Source organism: Ursus arctos, unplaced genomic scaffold (assembly GCF_023065955.2).
Source record: "Ursus arctos isolate Adak ecotype North America unplaced genomic scaffold, UrsArc2.0 scaffold_7, whole genome shotgun sequence".
Taxonomy (NCBI): domain Eukaryota; kingdom Metazoa; phylum Chordata; class Mammalia; order Carnivora; family Ursidae; genus Ursus; species Ursus arctos.
Window position 1 is genome coordinate 42,873,676 of NW_026623089.1, and position 24,704 is coordinate 42,898,379.

The 24,704-nt window shown below is 35.1% G+C and overlaps 1 protein-coding gene and 1 non-coding gene across 8 annotated transcripts in view; both read right to left on the reverse strand.

Annotated features, from left to right (window-relative positions):
- Positions 1 to 24,704, reverse strand: part of CCSER2 (coiled-coil serine rich protein 2) — a 185,489-nt gene that overhangs the window by 112,598 nt on the left and 48,187 nt on the right. The gene's annotated exons all lie outside the window — the stretch shown is intronic.
- On the reverse strand, positions 517 to 622 carry LOC113259301 (U6 spliceosomal RNA). Its single transcript, XR_003317548.1, has one exon. It is a non-coding gene; the product is annotated as a U6 spliceosomal RNA (small nuclear RNA).

Here is a 24,704-nt window from a genome sequence, read left to right on the forward strand (position 1 = left end):
ATTTGAAGGGGGAAATAGAAAGTTCTACAATAATACCTGGAAATTCAATACTACACTTTCAATAATGAATAGAATATCTGGATAGAAGACTGTTATGGAAATAGAGAACTTGAACAATACTATAAACCAACTAGACTTGAAAGATAAACATACATATAGGTACAGATATATTTAAATATATATAACACATAGATTTATATTTATATAAATTATTATAAATATGTAATCATATTTATATTACATTACATATAAAATAAAAATTCAATTATATAAACATACATATATGTATACATACAAAAGAAAAAAAATCTACCCAACAAAATCAGACTACACATGGGACATATTCTCCAAGATACAACATGTTATTCACAAAATAATCCTCAATAACTTTTTAAAAACTGAATTCACAAGAAATCTTGGTCTAAATTACAAACCATAACAGAAAAACCTGGAAAATTCACATATATGAAAATTGAACAATGCATTTTTTTAAGTACTTTGCAACAGGTTTTTATTAAAAATTTGGAATGCTTCACAAATTTGCATGTCATCCTTGCCTGGAGCCATGCTAATCTTCCCCAAATTGTTCCAATTTTAGTATATGTGCTGCTGAACCAAGCACTGAACAACATATTCTTAATAAACTGATCAAAGAAAGATCACAGGAGAAATCAGAAAATACTTAAGAGAAAAATTAGAGCGAAAATACAACATACCAAAACTTATGGAATGGAGCAAAAACAGTGCTCAGAGTGAAATTTTTTGCAGCAAATGCCTACCTTAAAAAGAGAAGAAAAATCTAACACTCAATAATCTAACTACAGCTTATGGAGCTAGAAAAAGAATAGAAAAATAACCCCAAAGTTAGCAGAGGAAAAAAAAAATAAACATCAGTGCAGAAAAAAATATAGCAGAAAACAGAAAAACAGAAAAATCAATGAAACCAAAAGTTGGGTTTTTTGAAAAGTACAAATATGACAAACCATTAGCTATACTGACAAAGAAAAAAAGACAGACAAAACTAAAAATAACTAAAATCAGAAGCAAAAATGGGGACATTACTTCCAACCTTACTAGAACAAAAAGGATTTTAAGAGAGTATTATGAACACTATGAACAACAGTACACAAATTAACAGATAAATGGACAAATTTTAGATGCATAGAAGTTACCAAAATGACTCGAGAAAAAAACAGAAAATCTAAACAAACTTAAACAAGAGACATGAGCAGTAATCACAAACCTCCCAATAAAATAAAAACAACAACAACTTACCAAATCAGATGGCTTAACTGGTGAATTCTACCAAAAATTTAAAGAATTAATACAATTCCTTTTCAAACTCTTCAAAAAAATATAACACTTCCTAATTCATTCTATGAGCACAGAATTACCCTGATACAAATGCCAGACAAAAACACTACAAGAAAACTACAAACCAATATCCTTGTGATATGAATATAAAAATATAAATACATAATAATAAATTCAACCAATCAGCATATCAAAAAGATTATATGCCTGGGATTTATCCCAGGAATACAAAGATAGTTCCAGATATGAAAATCAATCAACGTAATATACCGCATTAATAGAAGAAAATAACCACATCACCTCAATTAATGCAGAAATAGCATTCGACAAAAATGATCATCCTTTCATAACAAAAATATTCAGTAAAGCAGAAATATAATGGAACTTTCTCAACATGATAAAGGACCTTTGTAAAACACCCATACCTAATATACTCGATAGAAAAAGACTGAAAGTTTATTTCCCTAAAATCAGAAGCAAAACAAGGATGTATGCTTTCACCATTGCTATTCAACAATGTACTGGAGGTTCTAGCCAGAACACAAGAAAATTAAATAAAAAGGCATTTGAATTGGAAAAGAAGTAAAGCTATCTTTTTTCACAGATGACATGATTTTACTTTTTCAATACTGTTTTGATATTTGGGGCACCATAGGATGATATATATATATGATGAATCCACAAAAGAACTACTAAAGCTAATAATAAACTCAGCAAAGTTGCAGGGTACAATATCAACACTGAAAAATCAGTTATTTTTTTTCTACACACCAAAAGGAACAATAAAAAAAAAAATTTAAGAAAACAATTCCATTAACAATGGCATCCAAAAAAAAAAAAAAAAAAAGCCTAGAATAAATTTAACCAAGGAGGTAAAAGACTTACATGCTGAAAAGTACAAAATATGGCTGAAAGAAACTAAAAAAGACCTAGATAAACAAAAAAGACATTTTGTGCTCATAAACTGTAAGAATTAATGTTGTTAAAATGGCTACTAATCAAAGTAATCTGTATTTTCAGTGAAATCTTTCAAAATTCGAATGGCCTTTGTGGTAGAAATGAAAAAAACTGATTTTAAAATTCAAATGAAAGTGTGAGGTGCCTCAAATATCAAAACAGTACTGGAAAAGTACAACAAATTTGGAAGACTCATACTTCATGGTTTCAAAATTTATCTTGTGATCAAGTAATCAAAAACATGTGATTACAGATTACTACGGTATTCAAAACGGTGTGCTACTGACAAAATGACAGACATACAGATCAATGGAACAGAACTGAGAGAACAGAAATAAATGTATACATCTCTGGCTAACTGATTTTTGGCAAGGGTGCCACTATCACTCAATAACGAAAGAGTCATCTCAACAAATGATGCTGAAAGAGGTAAATGTCCACATACAGAAGGAAGTATGGGCTGGGGAGGGGCAGGTGGGGAGTAACTACTTAATACCTGGGTACAAGGTTTACTTTGGTGTGATGAAAACATTCTGGAACTAGACAGAGTGGTGGTTGTACAATATTGCAAATGTACTGTCACTGAGATGTTTGTTTTAATATGGTCAATTTTATGTTACGTGAATTTCACCTAAAGGGAAAAAAAGCTGCTGGAAATTAAAAAATCATTGCCCAAAGATCTTACAAAATTACTTGCATGTTTAACCTTTGATTCAACATCACAATTTTATGTATCTATCCCCAAAATATAGAAAGATAAGGTTATTTATCAAAGATTTACTTGTAATAGCAAAAGCATATTATTTCATATGCTTAAAGTTGAGGGAAAATAAATATATACATATTTGCTAACTTTTTCTAAAACCACTGGAGTAACAAAAAAAATGTTAAAAAATTTAAACAAAAAGAGATATATTCATATCTCTTCCACTACTTAGCCTCCATAATATTATATTCTTCTGTAATATAGTTATTATTTGGATATTTGGGTTGTTTCCAATCTTCTTACTATTACAAACAATGCTTGAATGAATCCCTAAAAATCTAAAGTAAAATGTTATACACAAATCCAACTATGTATCAAGTTCATGGAATAACGATTCAGGGAGACACTATTTAAAGTAGGAAAATAAGAAAAAAAAATCCTCAAACTGTTTTCAGTAATTATATTGTCAGTGGTAGAATTATTATTCTAAAACCTTCACAGAACAAAACTATCCCATCAACTGCTGCATCCCTAAGGGTAGCCTCTATCATTAAGACTTCACCAAGCAGTTCTGGTTTTACAATACTAGGAAGGCATATTATTTTACATAAAACATTAAGGTAAAGAAAACCAATCATTTCACATAAAGCCTGTTTAAATATTCCAGGTTTCATCTGAACTTTTCACCTGAATCCCATTAATCCATACACTACCATATTCTCTCAGTCTAAAAGTAGCCACAGTCAGGACATCATCAACAGGTTTTGATACCGAAGCACAGAGGGCTCCTGTGTCAAAGAGTCCCAGAAAGGTCTCGCTTACACCCAGTCACCATTTTACCCATTTGTAAGGGACCCAGACCCTTCTTCAATCTTCATTTTAACTAATCTACCAGACCACTGCCCCAGGTAATTCCAGGTCAGGTTTTTCATTTGCATCTTTGCCTTTCACCTTTGAAATTCTTCCAAACTGGGATAAATATGGGGGACTTATTTAGGGCCCTTTAGGGTTGTAGGACCAACACTGGCTTTCACTGGTACACTCAATCTTCAATAGTGCTGCATTAACACCTCTGATTCAACCTCATCAATGTTCGATATATTCATTTCTAATAACCATCCAGCCTAGAAAGGCCAAGTCCCTAGGCTCGCTCCCCTTCTGTCTTCCCCTCCTTTCTTGTTAATGGTTCTCTTTTTTTGGGGGGGGGGGAGATCTTCAAGGGAAATGGAGACAGCAAATATGACAAAGGTTCTTGAACAGCTGCTTGGTTTTACAGCATGGTTACATGGGATGCCCATGTAAAAGGGGCCCCCTTAATCATAGCAGTTACCATGATCTGGGTAAGGGACATATTCAGTAGATGACTATCCCAATCACCATAAAGCCAGTCCAGCAGGGCTTGCTATAAGGTATACATCCACTTCATCTAGGGTTTTCCACTAGGCATTTATAGAGGAAAGACAGTCTCTCTTTTCGGGCAAACAAACTTCATAGCAGGTTTTATCCAGTCCACCAGGCTACCTGCTCCCTTGGGAATAACCTACTCTATACAGCCATTTGTGACTGTTATATAGTGAGCTGTGGGTCCTATATCAACCAAACATTCTCTTCCACTCTATAGCATTCAAAACCAGATACTGCCCCTCAATTAGTCACTCTCACAATCCATTTCAGTAAAATTCTTCAAGAAGCTAATGACAAACAGATCCACAAAATGAGACAACTCCTTGGCACTATAACCACTGGTTTTAGAAGTTTCTTGGTTTTGCCCTCCCTCCAACTGGACTACTTTTCTGGTAACCAGAGGTCATAGCAATACTGTCTGTTGTCCTAGAATAATTTTTCCAATTGTGGGTGGCTTCAAGACTATTGGTTGTAGTCCAACTGACTGAAATCTAAGCTTGGCTCAGCATCAGAATCAGCTCCAGAACTCTATTACTTTCATTTTAGCTATTACACATAACAATAATCAAGGAATTGTATATTTAGTTTGTTTCTTAGGTATGTATCCAGTGAGCCATCTCATTAGGAGTTGATTCTATCATCATTTCTGAATTCCATCCTGTAAATTTGCCTTTAGTAATGGATCACAGCACAGCTGCAGTTTCATATTATGTGTGAATATATAGCCATCTAAAAATAAAAAATCCCAAACTCCTTTGCCCCTTCATCCTTTCTCTTCTCAAACCACATGTTTCAGTGAGTCAGGGTTGACATAGCAAATTTCACTTTTTATGACCCAAACTCCAATTGGACTTTTCATGCTAACCAGAGTTAAAACAAACTTCACAGGATAAAAGCACTCCCAAAGACTGACCTCAATTCAGACACCACTAGTTAAAACTCAGGGGTTCCCAGGCCCTAAACTTCTGATCAAGTGGCTATAAATCTAGAGGTTCCCAGTACTTCCTCAGGTTCAATAATTCACTAGAAAAACTTACAGAACTCAGGAAGGCAAAATAGTTTACAATTACAGTTATATCACAACAAAAAGTGTATCAATCATGCCCAGCCAAAAGAAGACACACACAGAGCAATGTCTGAGATGATCCCAAATGCAAAACTTCCGTATTCTCTCTCCGTGGAGTCAAAAGAGGTCACTTCCTTGGTATAGTGATGAGTAACAATATGCAGAGAGTATTGTTAACCAGGGATGCTCATCTGTGATTCAGTGTCCAGAGTTTTTATTGGAGTTTCATTACGTGGGCATGATCGATCAAATTACTGGGCATATACTGAGCTCAATCTCCAGCCCACTTCCCTGCTCCTCAGAGGTCAGACTAATTTTACATGGCTCAATGCCCGAACCCTATAATCACAGGTGTGGTTTTTCTTGCATAGTTTACCCCATGCTGAGTTACCTCATTAGCTACCTATTAAGGCCATCATGAACAGAAACACTCCTGCCACTCGAGAAACTCCAAAGATGTAGAGGTTCCCATGCACAAACTAGATACAAAAGCCAGCTGAATTCTTTGTTATACAACATAAGACTTACTATAAGACAAAACAACACAATAAGACAGCATGTTATTGGCTAAAGAATAAACACATAGGGGTGCCAGGGTGGCTCAGTGGGGGAGCAGCGGAGGGAGAGGGAGAAGCAGGCTCCCTGCTGAGCAGGAAGCCTGACGCAGGGTTCTGTCCCAGGACCCTGGGATCATGACCTGAGAGGAAGGCAGATGCTTAATGACTGAGCTGCCCTGATCAACAGAACAGAACAAAGCTCAGAAGTGGACCCACACAAATATACTCAACTGATTCTGACAAAAAGGAAGAAGAGGCAGTTCAATGTAGAAAGGACAGTCTTTTCAACAGTGCTGCAAGACTATAAAACTTCTTAAAGTAGAAAACCTACATGACCTGGGGTTTAATAATGATTTGTTAATTAGAATACCAACAGCATTATCTTTGAAAGAAAACACTGATAATTTGGAATTTATTAAAACTTCTGCTCTGTGAAAGACACTTTTAAGAGAATAAAAAGACAAGGCACAGACCAAATATTTTCTATATTTGTAAAACACATATCTGATAAAAGATTTACATCCAAAATATACAGAGAACTCCTAAAACTCAACAATAAGAAAACAAATAAATAGATCTACACTGACACCTCACCAAAGATATACAGATGACAAATAAGCATATGAAAAGACGCTCAGCATTACTATTAGGGAATTGCAAATTTGAAAACAATGAGATACCACTGTATACCTATTAAAATGCCTAAAATCCAAAACATTGACAATACCAACTGCTGATAAGAATGCAGAATGGTACAACGACTTTGCAAAATAATTTGGCAGTTTCTTTTATTTTTTTTATTTTTTATTCTTTTTAAGGATTTTATTTATTTATTTGACAGAGAGAGAGAGACAGCCAGCGAGAAAGGGAACACAAACAGGGGGAGTGGGAGAGGGAGAAGCAGACTCCCAGCAGAGGAGCCTGATGCGGGGCTCAATCCCAGAACGCTGGGATCATGCCCTGAGCCGAAGCCAGAAGATCATGCCCTGAGCCAAAGCCAGACACTTTAGGACTGAGCCACCCAGGTGCCCGTGGCAGTTTCTTTTAAACAAGGCTTTTTAACATAGCCTTACCACATGACCAAGCAACTGCACTCTTTCATATTTTCCCAAATGATTTAAAGAAACATCTATTCACAGAAATATCTGCATGTGGATATTTATGGCAGCTTTATTGATAATGGCCAAAAACTGGAAGCAACCAACATTTATTTCCTCTGACAGATGAATGAATAAACGAACTGTGGTACATCCATACAATGTAATATTATTGATCAATTTAAAAAAATGAGGTATCTAGTCACAAAAAAGACATGGATGAATCTCAAATGCATATTGCTAAATCAAAGAAACCAGTATGAAAAAGCTATACACTATATGGTTTTAATTATATGGCATTCTTTAAAAGGCAAAACTATAGAGATAGATCAGTGTTTGCCAGGGGCTCACTGGGGAAAGCAATAAACAGATGAAGTATAGGGAACATTTTAGGATGGTGAAACTACTCTTTATGATACTGTAATGGTGAATACAAAACATTAAGCATTTGTCAAAATCCACTGAACTTTACAGGAGAAGGAGTAAACTTTAATGCATGCAAATTTGTTTAAAAATCTTTTAGGAAGTCAGGGTCCCTGGAGGGAGTGCAGAATGTGACAGAAGTCTAAATGTATTTATTACAAATGTGTGAAACAAACTCACTGAAGGGGATGAGTGGTATAAGGTGCTGACCTAAGTAAATTCAGAAATGAATGGAGTCTAAGGCTAAAGGCTAAAAAATTCTATAAGCACTGTACTCTAGTTGATAAAGTTGTTCCCTATTGGTGTACAAATTAACAATTCTGAAATGATTATACATATATACTGGAATTGAATAATTACATAAATGGATGGCTGATAGTTTTCTTCCTCTTAGAGTGGGAGGTTACAAACAGGCAAGGGGAAAAAGCAAGAATGATGCACATGGTAATGGATTAGAATTGGACATATCAACATGTGAACTCATGTTTAGCTCAAAATATAAATGGTTACATACAGAAATATTTATAGGTATGTGTATATACACAGGTTAGTAGACACACATATATCTCTTCTTTCAGTGGACAAAATCTAGAACCAAAACCCTGGTTCCACATACCTCACATGCAAATTTGAGTTTCTAATACAATTCTTCAATTAGAAACTAAGGCTCTTTGGGGTGCGTGGGTGGCTCAGTCGGTTGAGTGTCTGACTCTTTTTTTTTAAGATTTTATTTATTTATTCGACAGAGATAGAGACAGCCAGCGAGAGAGGGAACACAAGCAGGGGGAGTGGGAGAGGAAGAAGCAGGCTCATAGTGGAAGAGCCTGATGTGGGGCTCGATCCCACAACGCCGGGATCACGCCCTGAGCCGCAGGCAGACGCTTAACTGCTGTGCCACCCAGGCGCCCGAGTGTCTGACTCTTGATATCGGCTCAGGTCATGATCTCAGGGTCATGATATCAAGCCCCATGTTGGGCTCCATGCTCAGCAGAGAGTCTACTTGAGATTCTCTCCCTCTCCTTCTGCCCCTCCCCCTTCTCATGCACTCTCTCTCTCTAAAATAAATAAATAAATCTTAAAAAAAAAAAAAAAAACCCTAAGCCTCTTCAGAGAAAGGGCTCATTCTAAGACTGAGGCAGGAAATATAAAGATGAGTCTGGAGTATCTTATGACAGAAAGTTAAAAAAAAAAAAAAAAGGTACCCAAAACCAAAATAACAAAAAAATACACTGATAGGGGTATGAATTAGAACCAAAAGTATAAAATATGTTAAGTCCATACTGATATAAAGAAACGATGGGATAAATAAATAAATGAAGGATGAGACAAATCCCATTCCATCTTGCAGTAGAAATCTAAATAATTTATACAGAGATACTCCACACTTGAGGTGGATCATAACTAGCTATTCCTTAAGTGTGGGCTGCCCAAACTGATGTTTCCCAAAGAGTACAGTATGGAAAGATAGAAGAAAAGAAAAACTTTACTGTGGAGAAACCTGAAAAACACTGTCTTAAGTCAGGGTCAACAGCAACAACAATAAGTCATATTGACAGTATGCATCCTTGCTGTGATGTGAATGTACTTTAACTCTGTGGTCTTCTGCCCAAAAACATATTTCTCCAGTCTAATCATAAGGAAAGCATGAAACAAATCCCAGTTGGGCAACATTCTATAAAATATCTGACTAGTAGTATTCTTTAAAACTTCCAAGGCCATTGAAATCAAGAAAGTCCAAAGCACTGTCATAACCAAGAGGAGTCTAAGACATGACTACTGATTGTAATATAGTATCCTGTATGGAATCCTACAACAGAAAAAGAAGGGGAAAACTGAGAATATCTAAATAATATGGACTCTCAGTAATAAGATATCAATATTGGTTCACTGGTGTGGCAAATAAGCCTAAATATTAGTGTAATATGCTAATAAATGGGGAACCTGGATGTGGGATATACAGGTACTCTTTATACTATCTTTGCAATAATTCTATAAATCTAAAACTCAAAACTGATGAATTATTGAACTCTACATCTGAAAATAATGATATACTGGCTAATTGAATTTAAATTAAAAAAAATCTAAAACTCAAAAGTTTACTAAAAATTGAACATTTACTAGGATCTTAATGATATTAAGAAATGACTTAATTTTTTAGAGGTACAGTAATGAAATTTAGCTATGTCTGAACACAAGTCCTTCTCTATTAGTAAAACATTGAGAAATAACTATTATAGTTATTTAGTGAAATATAATATATATATAGAGAGAGAGAGAGAGAGTGAAATATCTACATATAAATGTACACGTGTACATTTACATATAAAAACTTTAGGGGTACCTGGGTGGCTCAGTCGGTTAAGCATCTGCCTTCAGCTCACATCATGATCTTAGGGTCCTGGGATCGAGCCCTGTGTCGGGCTCCCTCCTCAGCAGGGAGTCTGCTTCTCCCTTTCACTCTGCCTCCTCCTCCCATTCATGCTCTCTCTCTCTCTCTCTGTATCTCTCTCTCTCTCAAATAAATAAATTTAAATAAATAAATATTTTATATTACATTATTATATCATATAAATCATGATGATGTGTAAGACTCACTCAAATTAATCCTATTTGGGGAGAGGAGTGGGTGAACAGGGATATACATGAAAAAAGGTCATGATTTTGATCATCCTTTAAGTTGAATAACTGGTATAGTGAACACCCTTGACTCTTCTCTCTAGGTTTGAATAGGTGTGAAATTTTCTATAAAAAATTAAGTAACTGTCTGATTTAAAAATTTAACAGAAAGGGCTCTTTCTGTTATACATTAGGAAAGGAAGGAAAAAATTAACAGAAAGATAGACTCTAAGAAATCTCTCAGAAAGACAAAGGACTAATAATAATAATAATAATAATAATAATAATACAGAAATAGAAAAATAGGAGAGAATAGAAGCTCATAAGCTCATGTGAGATATAATAACCAACTATTAGAAGTTCTAAGAAAAGGGTACAGCAACAATGGAGGGGATAAAATAATACAAAAGAAAAAAATTTCCAGATTTGAAAAAGATAATGGATCAAACTCCTCATTTAAGAAGGCTTCAAAAATTACTGTTTGTAATTATCTCATAGATACCCAAAACAGAGAGAGTGAAAATAAATCCAGACTAACACTCAGCCCCAGTAACTTCTAATCCAGAGTTGTTCTTTGTCTCTCACTCCCATCACAACACTGAAAAAATCCCTGCTCAGAGAAATTTCAGATGTACTATTGCTACAAGACTCTACCTGAAATAAAGGCTGAGGCAGTTAGTCTAACCGTAAAGAAAACTTAAATGGCCGGATGTGATGACAGTGACCAAGTTTAAATAACTTATAAAATATCACTACAATACAAACATTTTACAGAAGAAATTTCCTTAAAATAGAGCTTATCTTAAAATATTGACATGTCTACACAAATTCTTTACAAGGAATACCCTATGACACAAAAATCTTAAAAAAAAATTAAATGACCGTTCATCATTGTATTCCCTGTGAATTATGTAACTAGAAAGAGAAGACTTCAGCTATAGCTCAATGCTTTATAAATTTCTCTTTTGCTCTCAAGAAATGCTCATCTTAGATTTTCCTCCATTCTTCCCAGGAACAAACCTACTTTAATACCCAGGTACACCTTACAAAAATAAACACAGTATACAGGGTCACAAATCTAAGAGCTCCAGAAGAAGAAATGACTACTCACTGTTTCATTTTGGGATCTCCATGCTGAAATTATGATTTCTCACAAAATATTTTAAGAATTCTGCTGCAATAAAAACAGAAACTCCAGAGAAATGAAATAATTTTCCTGGTAAAGAGAATAATCCCTGGAATAATACCTGTGAATATGTTAGGTTACACAGCAAAAGAGGAATTAAGGTTGCAGGTGGAATTATGGCTGCCAGTCAGCTGACCTTAAAATAGGGATTTTATCCTGGATTATCCAGGTGGGTCCACTGTAATCACTCTTTGGAGTGCAGGAGGGAGGCAGAAGAGAAGCAGAAGAATGGTCAAAGAGATGCAGTGTTGCTGGCTTTAAAGATGGAGGAAGTGGGGAGGGGGTCATAATCTAAGGGCAGCTCTTTAAAACTGGAAAAGGTAAAAAAAAAAAAAAAAAAAAAGGATTCTCCTTCTCCCCCAGAGCCTCCAAAAAGAATGCAGCCCTGCTGACACCTTGATTTTAGCACACTGAGACCTGTATCTGACTTCTCACCTATAGAACTATAAGATAATAAATGTGTGTTGTTTTAAGACACTAAGTTTGTGGTAATTTGTTAAAACAGAAAAAGAAATCAAATATATTCTGCTTCTTCAAATTCTATAATAAGACTTATTTCTGTTTCTTCTGTTTCTGAAAAGGAAGGAAAGAAGAGTCAGTGTGCGATCTTGTGTGGGACTTCTACTGGAGGTAGGTAAACTGTCTCTGTCTTGTCAGTCTTGTAATATGTTGTAGACTTTGGCAAAAAATCCAAGTCAGGTTCTGCTTGACTTGACTTAACCCCTTTTTAAATTTACTTTAGCCTTACAGGTTTCAGATGAATAATTTTAGCCACACTGATTATAACGGTGGGTGGCAGATTTCAGTTAACATGTATGTTTGTTGAGAGTGTAGCTGAGCTATTCCATCATATTGCTGCCTAGGCATACATTTTTGGCCAAGCTGCAGCTGCCTGCAAGGGCCTTAACCTGATTTTAATGCCTTGTGCAAGTACAAGCCCTAGATAACAGCCCACAGTCATAAGCAAATTAAGTTCCTTGACTCCCAACACCTTCCCCTTGTATGGCCCTTAGGTAAAACCCCTGTGAAGCTTAACGAAACCCTCGCTCTTTATGGTCTGATTGGACAATCCACCTTAGCCCAGGAACCCCAAAAGCACTCCACCCACAGACCCTAATGAAGGCATGTGCCCCAGTTCCTCAGTCTTTCTGTCTGTACCCTGCCTTGATCTTCCTGTGTGGTCCCACAAAGCAAGGGGTATACTTCCTCCAGGGCCTGTGAGTAGTAAACTTCTCTATCTTTGTTTCTCTTGTGGTCTTTTGGCTCACCATCCAGCACCCTGGAGGCTCTACTTAAAAATGTTCATTTAACAAAATCACAACAATGTTTAATAAACTGAAATGCCAAATGCATTGGTGATTTAGTGTAATACTCTTGTTGGATGATGGAAAAATGAATGTATTTAATGCCCCCAACTCCTTCAGTAGTCTGAATTTCCTTCTTTGAGATTCAATTTTCTTTCCTTAAAACCAGTCTGAGCATCAGACTTACTGCACATTACATTAAATGGAGTTTAATATGCTGTTTCCTATGCCTAAAATGAATGTTTACCTTCTCTTTTCATTGGCCAATTGGTCAATTTTGTATTCATTCTTTTGAAACTCAACTCAGATGTCACTTCCTCTTTGAAACCTTCTGAACACACACACACACACACACACACACACACAGAGTTAACCTCCCTTCTGCATTACTTTGAGACCACATGCATACTAATCATAGCATGCTTATCACTGACATAATTACAGTATGGTAATTTATTTATAATATATCTGCCAATCATACTAGACTTTGTATTCATTAAGGACAAAGATGGCCTTATCCATATGAGTATCTTCAGCAATTAACAGTATGTCTGGAACACAGCAGAGGCTCAATACGTAATTACTAAATTAAACTTCAGATTGTAATAAACAATCTATAATAAATAATATAGAGTGAAGAAAAATATTGTGTTTGAAGGGTCACCACAACTATATTTGATAAATTTAAACTTTTTTCATATATAAAAGTTACATTAACAGGTCAAAAAAGAACCTACAATAATAATTAAAAGCAAACAGAAGATTTACAAGTTCGGCAAAAAAATATAAATTAAAAAAAATTTAGTTTCCTCATCTCATTTTGTCCCCTTTAAAAAAAAAACAAACTGAGTTGTATTAAATCTTTCTTTGTGTTCAAGTTCTGTATTCTATATCACAGCATAGCTGAAAGTATCAGTATCAGTTTGAAATTTTCATTTACCTATATTAAGACGGTCTCAACTTTCTGTAAGCTGTCCCTCCACTATGACATCCATACTACTGTCACATTTTTAGTTACTTGTACCTTGCTATTATGACACGTGGTACCTTAGAAACTTACTCTGTAAATAGGTTATGTCACAATATGAATGGAAAAATACTGAATAGTATTAAACAGTACCTTTAAGTTTTTCTATTTATCTCAAATTAAATGGCATGTCATCACAGCACCCATTTCAACAAGTATATATTGAGCTCTTACTTAGTGCCAGAAACCTAAGAGTGATGAGAGAGATAATGAAATATCAAGTATATTCCAGTATATTCTCCTACGTAGTAGGAGATTAAAAGCAACCAGACAGACCAGCATAAGATGACAACAACCCAGAAAGAACCAAAGGAGTTTAGATTTGACATTACGAGTAACGGGAAAACCATCAGAAAAATAACAAGTCAAACCAACAATTTAGGATGATTTTGGCAGAATGAACAGAAGCAATAATATTATCAGAACTTCTAAAACTGAGGAGGTAACACTTTTCTCCCCTACAGTTAAAAAATAATTCAGTTTTGCCAACTGTACCCACTAAACCTGTTTTCAAAATCACCCACCCCTCTAGACCTCCACTTTGCCACCACTTTAGCCCAAGCCACTGCCATCCTTCTTCAAGAACAGTAGCTTCCAGCATCTTGTCCAGCTCCCTTCTAATTCAATCTTCATACAGAGCATTTTTTAATTGTAAACCAAATTATGTCCCTTTCAAGCTTAAAACCCTCCATCAGTTCCCTTCAATTTTTAGGACAAAGATCCAAATCCTTTGAGCTCCATAAGAGCTCTGTACTTACAGCCTCCTCTCCTGCCACTCCTCCCTTCCGTGTCAGTAGTCAAGCTAAATAGTAGTCTTCTCATAGTTCCTCAAATATTCCATAATCCCTTCCTGCTTCAAGGCCTTCTCATATGCTGTTTACTAAAACAGGTAACATCCTCGCAACTATATATACCCTTTTAATCCTAGGGCAACTTAGCTTGAATATCATTTCCAAAAAAACGCCTTACCTAACACCCACACTAGACCAGGTCTTCCAATAACATACTTTCATACGTTGTAATTCTCCTCTGTAGAACTTTCCTCACTTATTAATTGAAGATAGTTACTAAGTTGGCTAAATATTTCAACTACATCTGCCTCATCAGGACATGAGCACCACTAAAATAAAAGCTATAGCTGCCTGACCAATGTATCCTCAACATCTTGCACATAACCGTCACTCAAACACATAATGGATTGATGGATGCCTTCCACTGGAGGCCAGAGAGAGAATAGTGCTAGAAATAACAACAAAAAGAAAAGTGAATGCCTAAAGAGCTTACACAGACTTATACTGAGTTTGAAAAATTAATTTCTGAATCTTTAAATTATCTGTAGTTTTCTAACGCAGGAGTCAGCAAACTTTTTTAAAAGACCAAATAGTAGGGGCACCTGGGTGGCTTAGTCAGGCAAGCATCTGACTCTTGATTTCAACTCAGGTCATGATCTTAGGGCCCTGGGATCAAGTCCCAAATAGGGAGTCTGCATGCCCCCCCCCCGCCTCAAATAAATAAATAAATAAATAAGTAAATAAATAAATAAATAAAATCTTATAAAAAGAAAAAAGACCAAATAGTAAATATTTTAACATTTTAGGTTTGTAGGCAATACAGTCTCTGATGCAACTATTCAATTCTGCCATCGCAGCATGGAAGCAGACACAGACTATATATAAATTAAAAGGCGTGGCTGCACTGCAATTAGCAGTCTGCAGGCTGCAGCTTTACTGGCCCCTATTAATATATCCCAAAGAAACAGGAGGCAGAAATTAAACAAATGCAAAAAAATAAAGCTGTTCTTTCATTTTAAACTCATAAAGAAGCTTTTCTTGAGATGCCATACAAACTTCCCCAAATTCTGAACTCAAAATGGGTTAACATGTATTAATTAAAAGCACACATGGAATCTTCCTTTAACGGTCAGAATTAAGTACATCTCCTCCTTTAATGTGGATCATAAGTTTCTGTTGAGGCAGCAACAGAATGTATTTCTGAGGAGAGTACAGAGCACACAGTGGAAATTTAAAACACATGCTGAACAAATGAACAATCCAACCATAGATTAGCCTTTCCCCTTTTCATTCTTCTAGTCTACTACAGTTGGGTGCAGACACAAGAGGAGAAGCAATTAATCTGTATGTTTAGATTTTCAAAAAAGCATTCTCCAGTAAGACTGCACAGGAACAATTTTCCAAAAGGCAGACGTTTAATAACAAAGAGAAAACAGAATACAGCAGTAAACACCTTCTTTACCTTAAAGATGAAACCCAATATAAACTTATCGTGCCACATCACACAGTATAGACAATAAACTGGGAGCCAGTTTATTCCAAGTTTTAATTCCTCTGTGTCTCTTAGGTGATTGTGTGACTTAACTTTTCCAGGCTTCAGTATCCTTATCTATAAAATGAGTGGATAAGAGTAAACGATCTCTATGTTCTCAATTCTATAGTGTCTAATTTTTCTGTATATTAAAGACTATATAGCATTGCCAAGTGGATGAATGGAAACAAATGCAAAATCTCATAAAACTGAATAATGAAGGGTGGGAAAGGGTAGTATACAATCTCCATTGTGATAGGTATGACCAATAGATCTAAAATGAAAATTCAGAGTAAATGTATAAATTGCCAGAGTATATATAGGTCCAATGTCCAAGAAAACAAAAGCTGGGAGTTATAAAGTAATCCCATCCTCCTTTTATATAAAATCATAGTTCATAGTGCAGCACACCTAGCATGCTGAACAGATACATCTCAACAGAAACACAACAGAAATGCAGGACAATTAAAATAATGAAAGGAGTGAAAACAGTCCTTAGGAACAAGACAAAAATGAAAAATAAACAACAAAAAATGCTTTTACCTCAGTCAGAAGAAATCTAGATCTGTAGTTACTTTAGGCAGCTATTGATGTAAGGCAATCAATAATATCAAACAGATACATTTATCATGTGCACTGTTAGCAAATAAAGACTATATTATACTTTGTAATCAACACTGTGCTATTAGTGTTACACTTTCTTCACAGTACTGGACACTGTTTTTAAGTCAGTGTCTATAAAGAATTTTTCCTAAAAATTGAATCAAAATACCTAAATTTTAACAGACCAATGATTCCACCATCCCCTTAGTTGCCTTTCTTAGAAATCAGTCATCTTTAAATTCCATGCCAATTTATAGAAAATACAAACACACACACACACACACATACACACACACATATTGCTGTAAGTTATTTCCAGTTATTGGAAGATATCAAATATTAAGAGTAAAAATATTCAAATATCTCCAGATAATAAACCTATGATTAACTACAGTGATGACAAACCTTAGTGAAGGCCACGTCAATAACTATGTCATCAGTTTAGAATAACTTAAATTGAAAAAAAAAAATGAGTTTGGCTAAACTATGCTTAAAATTTAGTATTTTATTTTTAGTACTAGGGCTAAATTTGTCAACCTCAAAAGAATAATTTCTTTAAATGAATAATCGTATTATTTAAAAAAAAAACTCTAATATGCAAGGCAAAAGAATAATGGCCACCTCAAAGATGTCCATATCTTAATCCCTGGAACCTGTGAATATGTTAGGTTACATGGCAAAGAAGAATTAAGGTTACAAACGAATTATGATTGCTAATGAGGAGACCTCAAAATAGGGTAGTACACTGGTTTATCTAGTTGGGCCCGACGTAATCACAAGGGTCCTTAAATGAAAGAGAGAGACAAGGTCATAGTAACCTTGGCAGGTTGAGTCAACCTGCCATTGCTGGCTCTGCAGATGGAAGGGGCTGTAAGCCAAGCAATGTGGGCAGCCTCAAAGCCAGAAAGGCAAGAAAAGAGATTCTCCTCCAGACCTTTCAAAAGGAAAGCCTTGCCTACCTTTCTTTTTTTAGTCCAGTGAGGGCCTGGGTCCTAAAACAGTAAGATAAGTTCGTGTTGTTTTAAGCTACTAAGATTTTTGGTAATTTGTTACAGCAATAAGAAAAAACTAATAACACCTATAGATTTATAAATGTGTTTTTAATTAAAGTCTGAATCTGGTTACAAAAACAATAAAAATCAGAATGCCTAGTATCCTTAATGAGATTTTCTAAGAACAATTATTTAGTTCTTTATTGCTACAAATACACAACAAAGATAGTATTATATGTGCTATATGTTTTCCAAATAAGTACTATTTTTCCTCTCTGAAGCAGTTTTACAATAGATGCCTGTTAGATCTTTATGGTTGAGCCGATCCCAGATTCTCATAAATCCTTCCAACACAAGACACTGTGCACTTTCCTCATTGATTATAATTATTTTCACTGACCATTTAGATAATCTAATTCACATTTCCTAAAAATCAGAGCAGTTCATGTCAAACTTTGAATCTAACCAGTATCTGAAAAATGAACCTTTTAGCTATCTGGACACTTCTAGACCCAAATTTCCATATTAATCACATAAAATAATACAGATTCTATAAAATTTATTACATTATTACATATAGAAGCATTTCTCATGATTTTTACGAATTTTTTTATCATTTATAATAAAATTAATCATAAAATATCATAAAATTAATCATAAAATATCATAATAAAACAGATACATGTACAGGTCTAGGAATGTTTATACTGTACCTATATTATTAAGATTAAGATGTCCAACAACATCTTCATAAATATGCTTTCAAATTAGCAGGTAGGATTGGGGGTGGAGGAGTGAGGCATAAGAAGTCAGAGACTGAGCAAGCTAAGGAAGGCATACATATAAAGGGGCAGTGAACATGGGAAATGAGAACCCAAGTAATGTGAAAAGAGCATCCATGCCCAGGTTGGTCTAGTGTATCAGGGCTTGAGCACATCAGGGGTAATGATGAAGGGTGAAGAGGGAGCATCTGAGGCAGGAGGTTGGCCTGGAATGAGATATGAAAATTTAAGCAGAATATATGTGGGAGATGGCCTGATAGAGTAAGTCAGAGCCCAAAAAGGGTAGAGACATTATCCATGCATGGTGGTGACCCACTGTAGGGGTTTCAGAGCCCAAGTAGGATGAGAAAGACATAAATGGGAAAGAGGAAGTGGTGGCAAAGAACAGAAATCAGTTACACAGAGGAAGACAGATCAAATAAGTACATATTTTAAGGATAACAGAAGCCAGTTTTATCACCATCAGAGAAGGGAGGTTACAAATATAGAAAGGAGAAAACTAGAATGAATCCTGTGGCATTGGATTGGAATTGGAGGTATTAGTGTGAACTAGTGGTTTTCAAATATATATAGATAATGTAGAAACAAATACTGATGTAAATGTGTATGTATATAAATACACACACACACACACACACACACACACACACATACACACATACTTATATTCCCTAGTTCTGTCCACTGAAGATGCCTGGAAGCAGCAACTTTTCAACAGCAGTGAGTATACCTAGCCCCCAGAATTTGGCTTCAAAAACAGCATTTTCCATTAAAAAGAACCAGGGCTCTTGGAGGAATGGCTTTCTTTCCCTTTAATACATTTATGTATTTGTGAACAGTAAATAATATTGTTTTATATGTGTTTTTACAACTTATATAAGTGATACATAATGTTCTGCAACTTATTTTTTAGTTTTACATTCTTGTGGTACATGTGTATTGTAAGTGTAAGTTCATTCATTTTCACTGCTTTATAATATACTGTATAATATCACTTAAATATGTTAATTTTTTAAATTTCCCTGCTAATGGACATTTGAGTTATTCCTAATAGTAACATAATAATAATAGTAATATAAGCAGAGCAACGAACATTCTTATTCATGTCTCTGATCATGTATGTTAGGGTTTCTTTAGGATATAAACTTAAGAATAACATCACTGGATCAGAGCATATTTGGATCTTCAACTTTACTAGATGCTGCCAAATATTTTCCAAAAATGACTTAGCAATTTATCCTTCCCAGCAGTGAAGAAAGATTTCTATTGTTCGTCATATGCACCCCACTTGCTATTATCTGACTAAAATTTTAGCCAGTCTGTTGAGTGTGAAATTGTAAGTCTCAGTACACATTAGCTATTTATTATTTTATTATCTCCTATCTGTTGTATTATTTTGCTTTTTTCTTATTGATAAGGAAAGTTTATTATGTGGTCTGACTTTAATTCTTGTTAAATGTGTCACAAATAATCTCTCAGCCAGTGGCTTTTAACTTTGTTTTTTATTTATTATCTATGTCTAGTTTTAAATTTTGATGTAATTAATTTTTTTAAGATTCTATTTATTTCTTTGAGAGAGAGAAAGAGCATGAGCAGGGGGAGGGGCAGAGAGAGAGGGAGAAGCAGGCTCCCCGCTGAGCAGGGAGCCCAAAATGGGACTCGATCCCAGGACCCTGGGATCATGACCTGAGCTGAAGGCAGCGCTTAACCAACTAAGCCACCCAGGCACCCCTGATCTAATTAAATTTAGTGATTTTGGGGGCACCTGGGTGGCACAGCGGTTAAGCGTCTGCCTTCGGCTCAGGGTGTGATCCCAGCGTTATGGGATCGAGCCCCACGTCAGGCTCTTCTGCTGTGAGCCTGCTTCTTCCTCTCCCACTCCCCCTGCTTGTGTTCCCTCTCTCGCTGGCTGTCTCTATCTCTGTCAAATAAATAAATAAAATCTTTAAAAAAAAAAAATTTAGTGATTTTTTTTCTTGATGGTTTTTACTGTGTGTCTCTGTGTATGTGTGGGTGTGCGTGTGTATTTAAGACATTCCTTCCCATCCTAGGACCATACAGGTATTTTGCATATTGAGAGGCAATACAGCACAGTGATTAAGAACCAGGGCTCTGGGATAAGCTAAATTAAAAATCCCACTCTGTCATGTACTAGCTGTGTATCCTTGGATTCTCTCTGTTTATTCCTTTCTTTTAAGATGGAGATAATAATAATAGCATCTACCTCTTGGGCTGCTATTAGGAAGTACATGCCTGAATAGTGTAACAGCCATGTGATACCGGTATTATTTTGAGTATCATCTCTGACTATCTCATGGGGTTGCTATAAACATTAAATAAGGTCATATATATAAGATACTTAATGCCAGGACTATAGCAAGAGCTCAGTAGACATCACTACAATACCATAAAGATGTTAAAAGATAAGATAATCCAGGGGTGCCTGGGCAGCTCAGTTGGTTAAGCATTTGCCTTCGGCTCAGGTCATGATCCCGGGGTCCTGGGATCTAGCCCCACATTAGGATCCCTGCTCAGCGGAGAGCCTACTTCTCCCTCTCCTCCCCACTCCTGCTCTCTCTCACTACCTCTCTCTCTCTCTAATAAATAAAATCTTTGAAAGAAAAAAAAAGAGAAGGTAATCTTGAATAACTTTTTTGTTGTTGTTTTTAGAGAGACAGCATGCCTGCAAGTGGGGTAGGAGGGTGGGGGGCAGAAGGAGAGGGAGAGAGAGAATCTTAAGTGGACTCCACACTCAGTGCAAAGCCCAACATCGGGCTTGATCTCACGACCCTGAAATCATAAACTGACCTGAAATCATGAGTCAGACACATAACTGACTGAGTCACTCAACGCCCCCTGAATAACTTTCACCAACAAATGACAACTTAGATGAAATGGAAAAATTCTTTAAAAAGCAACACACACACAAAAAACCCTATATATCTTAGTGGGCATATCTACTTAAAACATTATGTCTGTTATTAAAAACCTCTCACAAAGGAAACTCCAGGTTCTAAAGTTTTCATTTGGTGAATTTGTAGACATTTAAGAAAGAGGAACATCAATTTTCCATAAATTCCTTGAAAGGGCAAAAAAACAGGGAATACTTCTCAACTCCTGTATGAAGCCAGCACAACCCTGATACCAAATGCGAAAAGAAACGAAAAGATAGAGCCATCTTGCTTATGAACAAATCTAAATAAACTATTAGGATATCAAGCCCAAAGACATTTAAAAGAATAACACATCACAACCAAGTGAATTTATTCCAGGAATAGAAGGTGGTTTAACATTTGAAAATCAAGAAATGTAATCTACCACACTAACAGATAACAGGAAAAAAAATTTTTGATGATTTAAATAAATGTAGAGAAAAATTAACATCTACTCACACACACAAGAAAAATTACAAGCAAATGAAATGGAAGGGAACTCGCTTAATCTGATGAAAGATATCTATAACCACCCCCCACCACAAACACACATAGAAATTTTAATGGTGGACTATTAAAACTTTGCTGAAATTCTATCAGCATTTCAATTCAACGTTATGTTGGAGGTCCTAACAGGTCCAATAAAAGGAAGGGTGGGGAGATGGAGACTTTTGCAAATGGTATGACTTCATAGTATGCATAGAAATTCCAGGCAAATTATTAAAACTAATAAGTGAATTCCCCAAGGTCACTGGAAAAACAACTCAAAATATAAAAGTCAAATACATTTGTGCATACAACAAAAACTAAGAAAATAAAATTTTAAAAGTGGTATAATTTAGAACAATGAAATCAAATACCTAAAAATAAAGCAAATATGTATAAATTTTTATAAAAAACATTAGCAAGAAACATTTCTGAAGTCCCAAGTAAATGGAAGAACACATCACATTTACGAATTGGAAGATTCACTATAGTAAATGTGTCAATTCTTCCCAAACTGATTTACAAAGTTAATGCAATCCCATTCAAAATCCCTGAAGGTTCTTTGCAGAAATTGATGTGTTCACTCTAACAGTTAAAGAGATTGCAAAAGGTGAGCTAGGGAAACCTTGGAAAAGAAAAGGTTGTAAGACTTTCATTATCAGGTGTCAATACTTAAAGCTACAAAAATAAAAACAGTATAGCACTGACATAAGGATAAAAGAAGAGACCAATGAACTAAAAAGTCAAGAAATATATTGATACAATCACTGATTTATGACAAAGATAACTCTGCAGTAGAGTAGGGAATAAAAACTTCTCAAGAAAAGAAAAAAAATTAATCTTGACCTCTGCCTCATAACATGCACAAAAATAATTTCCAGATGTCTCATAGATCTAAAAGTGAAAGCTAAAAAACAAAGCTTTTGGAAGAAAACATTGAAACATATCTTCAAGACTTTGGGGTAAACAAAAATTTTGCAGTTCAAAACAGTGCTAACAACAAAGGAAAAAGATGCAAACTGCACTATATTGAAATTGTTAATTTCTATTCAACAAAAGACACTATTAAGAGATATAAAAAGCAGCCATATATATGAAATATATACATACGTATATAAATGTGTATGTATAGGTATGTGTAAAAAAAACTTATATCCAAAATATACAAAGGGATTTTTACAAACTAAAAAGAAAAAATACGTACAGCTCAATATAAAACATGTCACAAAAGAAGATATCCCAAGGGCGAATAAACATATGTGAAGGTGCTCAACAAGCAGTTATCACAAAACACAAGACAAAAATCTCAGTGCAATACTATACCTCCACCAGAATAGCAAAAATGCAAAAAGACACACAACACCAAAAGAAAGTGGAATTTCTAGAATGCTCATTTACTACCAGTGGTACTGTAAACTGGCACAACCACTTTGGAAAACTAATAGCATCTGAAGCTATATACATAAATAACTAATAATCCAGTGGTGCCTCTCCTACATATTTTACCAACAGAAATGCATAAATGTTTACCCAAAAACATGTAGCAAAATCTTCCCAACACTACCAGTTGCCAGAAACTGGAAACAACCTGAATGTCTATCAATAGCAGGATAAAGTAAGTTGTGCTACCTTTACACAAAGGAATATTATATAATAAAACAAGAAACAGACTATAAGAAGTACAAAATATTGAATCAAAGAAGCCAGATATAAAATAACCATGTTTATAATTCTACTTATATGAAGTATAGGCAAAATTAATCTATAGTGATATAAATCAAAACAGTACACCTCTGGGGAGGGGTTGAAAGAATGAAAAGCACAGGAAACATTCTCGGGTGACAGAAATATTCTCTATCACAATGTGGATGACTTAAACAATTATATACAAATATTCAAAATTCTCTTTGTTGTATGAAAAATATTTGTGTATTTTATTTAATGTAAATTATACCTCAACAGAACATTATTTGCATTTAAACAAAAAAAATTGCCCAGATTCTAGATAAACACTATACAAAGCAGTCAGTCTACAAACTGTTAGTTAGGGTCCATGACAAGATAAGGAGCTTGCACCACAATGATTATCAATGCACTGCTTTTTTCAAAGAGAAAGTTTTACTATGAAAACAGTTATCAACTAAACTAAATAGTGGGTTGAACTAAACTGTGTTAGTAGTGACATAGTTGATACACATTCTAATGAAAGCTCCTTATCTTGACCTGGGCTGGAAGGAGCACTTGTTGTAGAGAATAACCCTGACAGTAGCTGGGGAATGGGGGCGGGGGCATGGGCTTTGGTGAGAGGGATAGGGAGGCCAAGAAAAATGAGAATATGTTAAACTTCTTTTTGGATTAAGTTTTAAATATTTACTTAAACTATTCTAGGCCAAAAAAAAGGAGAAAAAGTGAGACAATTAAAAATAGTAGTAAGGTGGCAGAATGAAGTCCAAGTATATCAGTAAATGCAAATATAAAAGGACTAAACTCACTGGTTAAGAGAAAAAGAGAACCTGTAATTTAAAAAAAATTATAACCTATTTGCTATGTATCAAAAAGGTTCATAATAAAAGGATGGAACATACATAAATAAAACTGATAAAATATACTCATACCTGAAAAAAGGCCTTAAGACAAAAAGCATAATGAGGAATAGAGATCATTAAATTATGACTTTAGGTCCAATTTCACCAACAAAACAATTCTAAACAGGTACACACCTAACAAAATACACTCAAAATATAAAAAGCAAAAAACTGATAGAATTTCAGAACAAAAATAATAAATCCACTATCACCATAGGAGATCTTAACACTTTTTTCAACATTCGCCATCAATTCTCCATCCTTTCTCAGACTTTTTTCCTCTTAAATCAGAAGCTCTGAGATCTTAAAGACTAGTGGTCAATCTAGGTGCATTCTGAACTCTT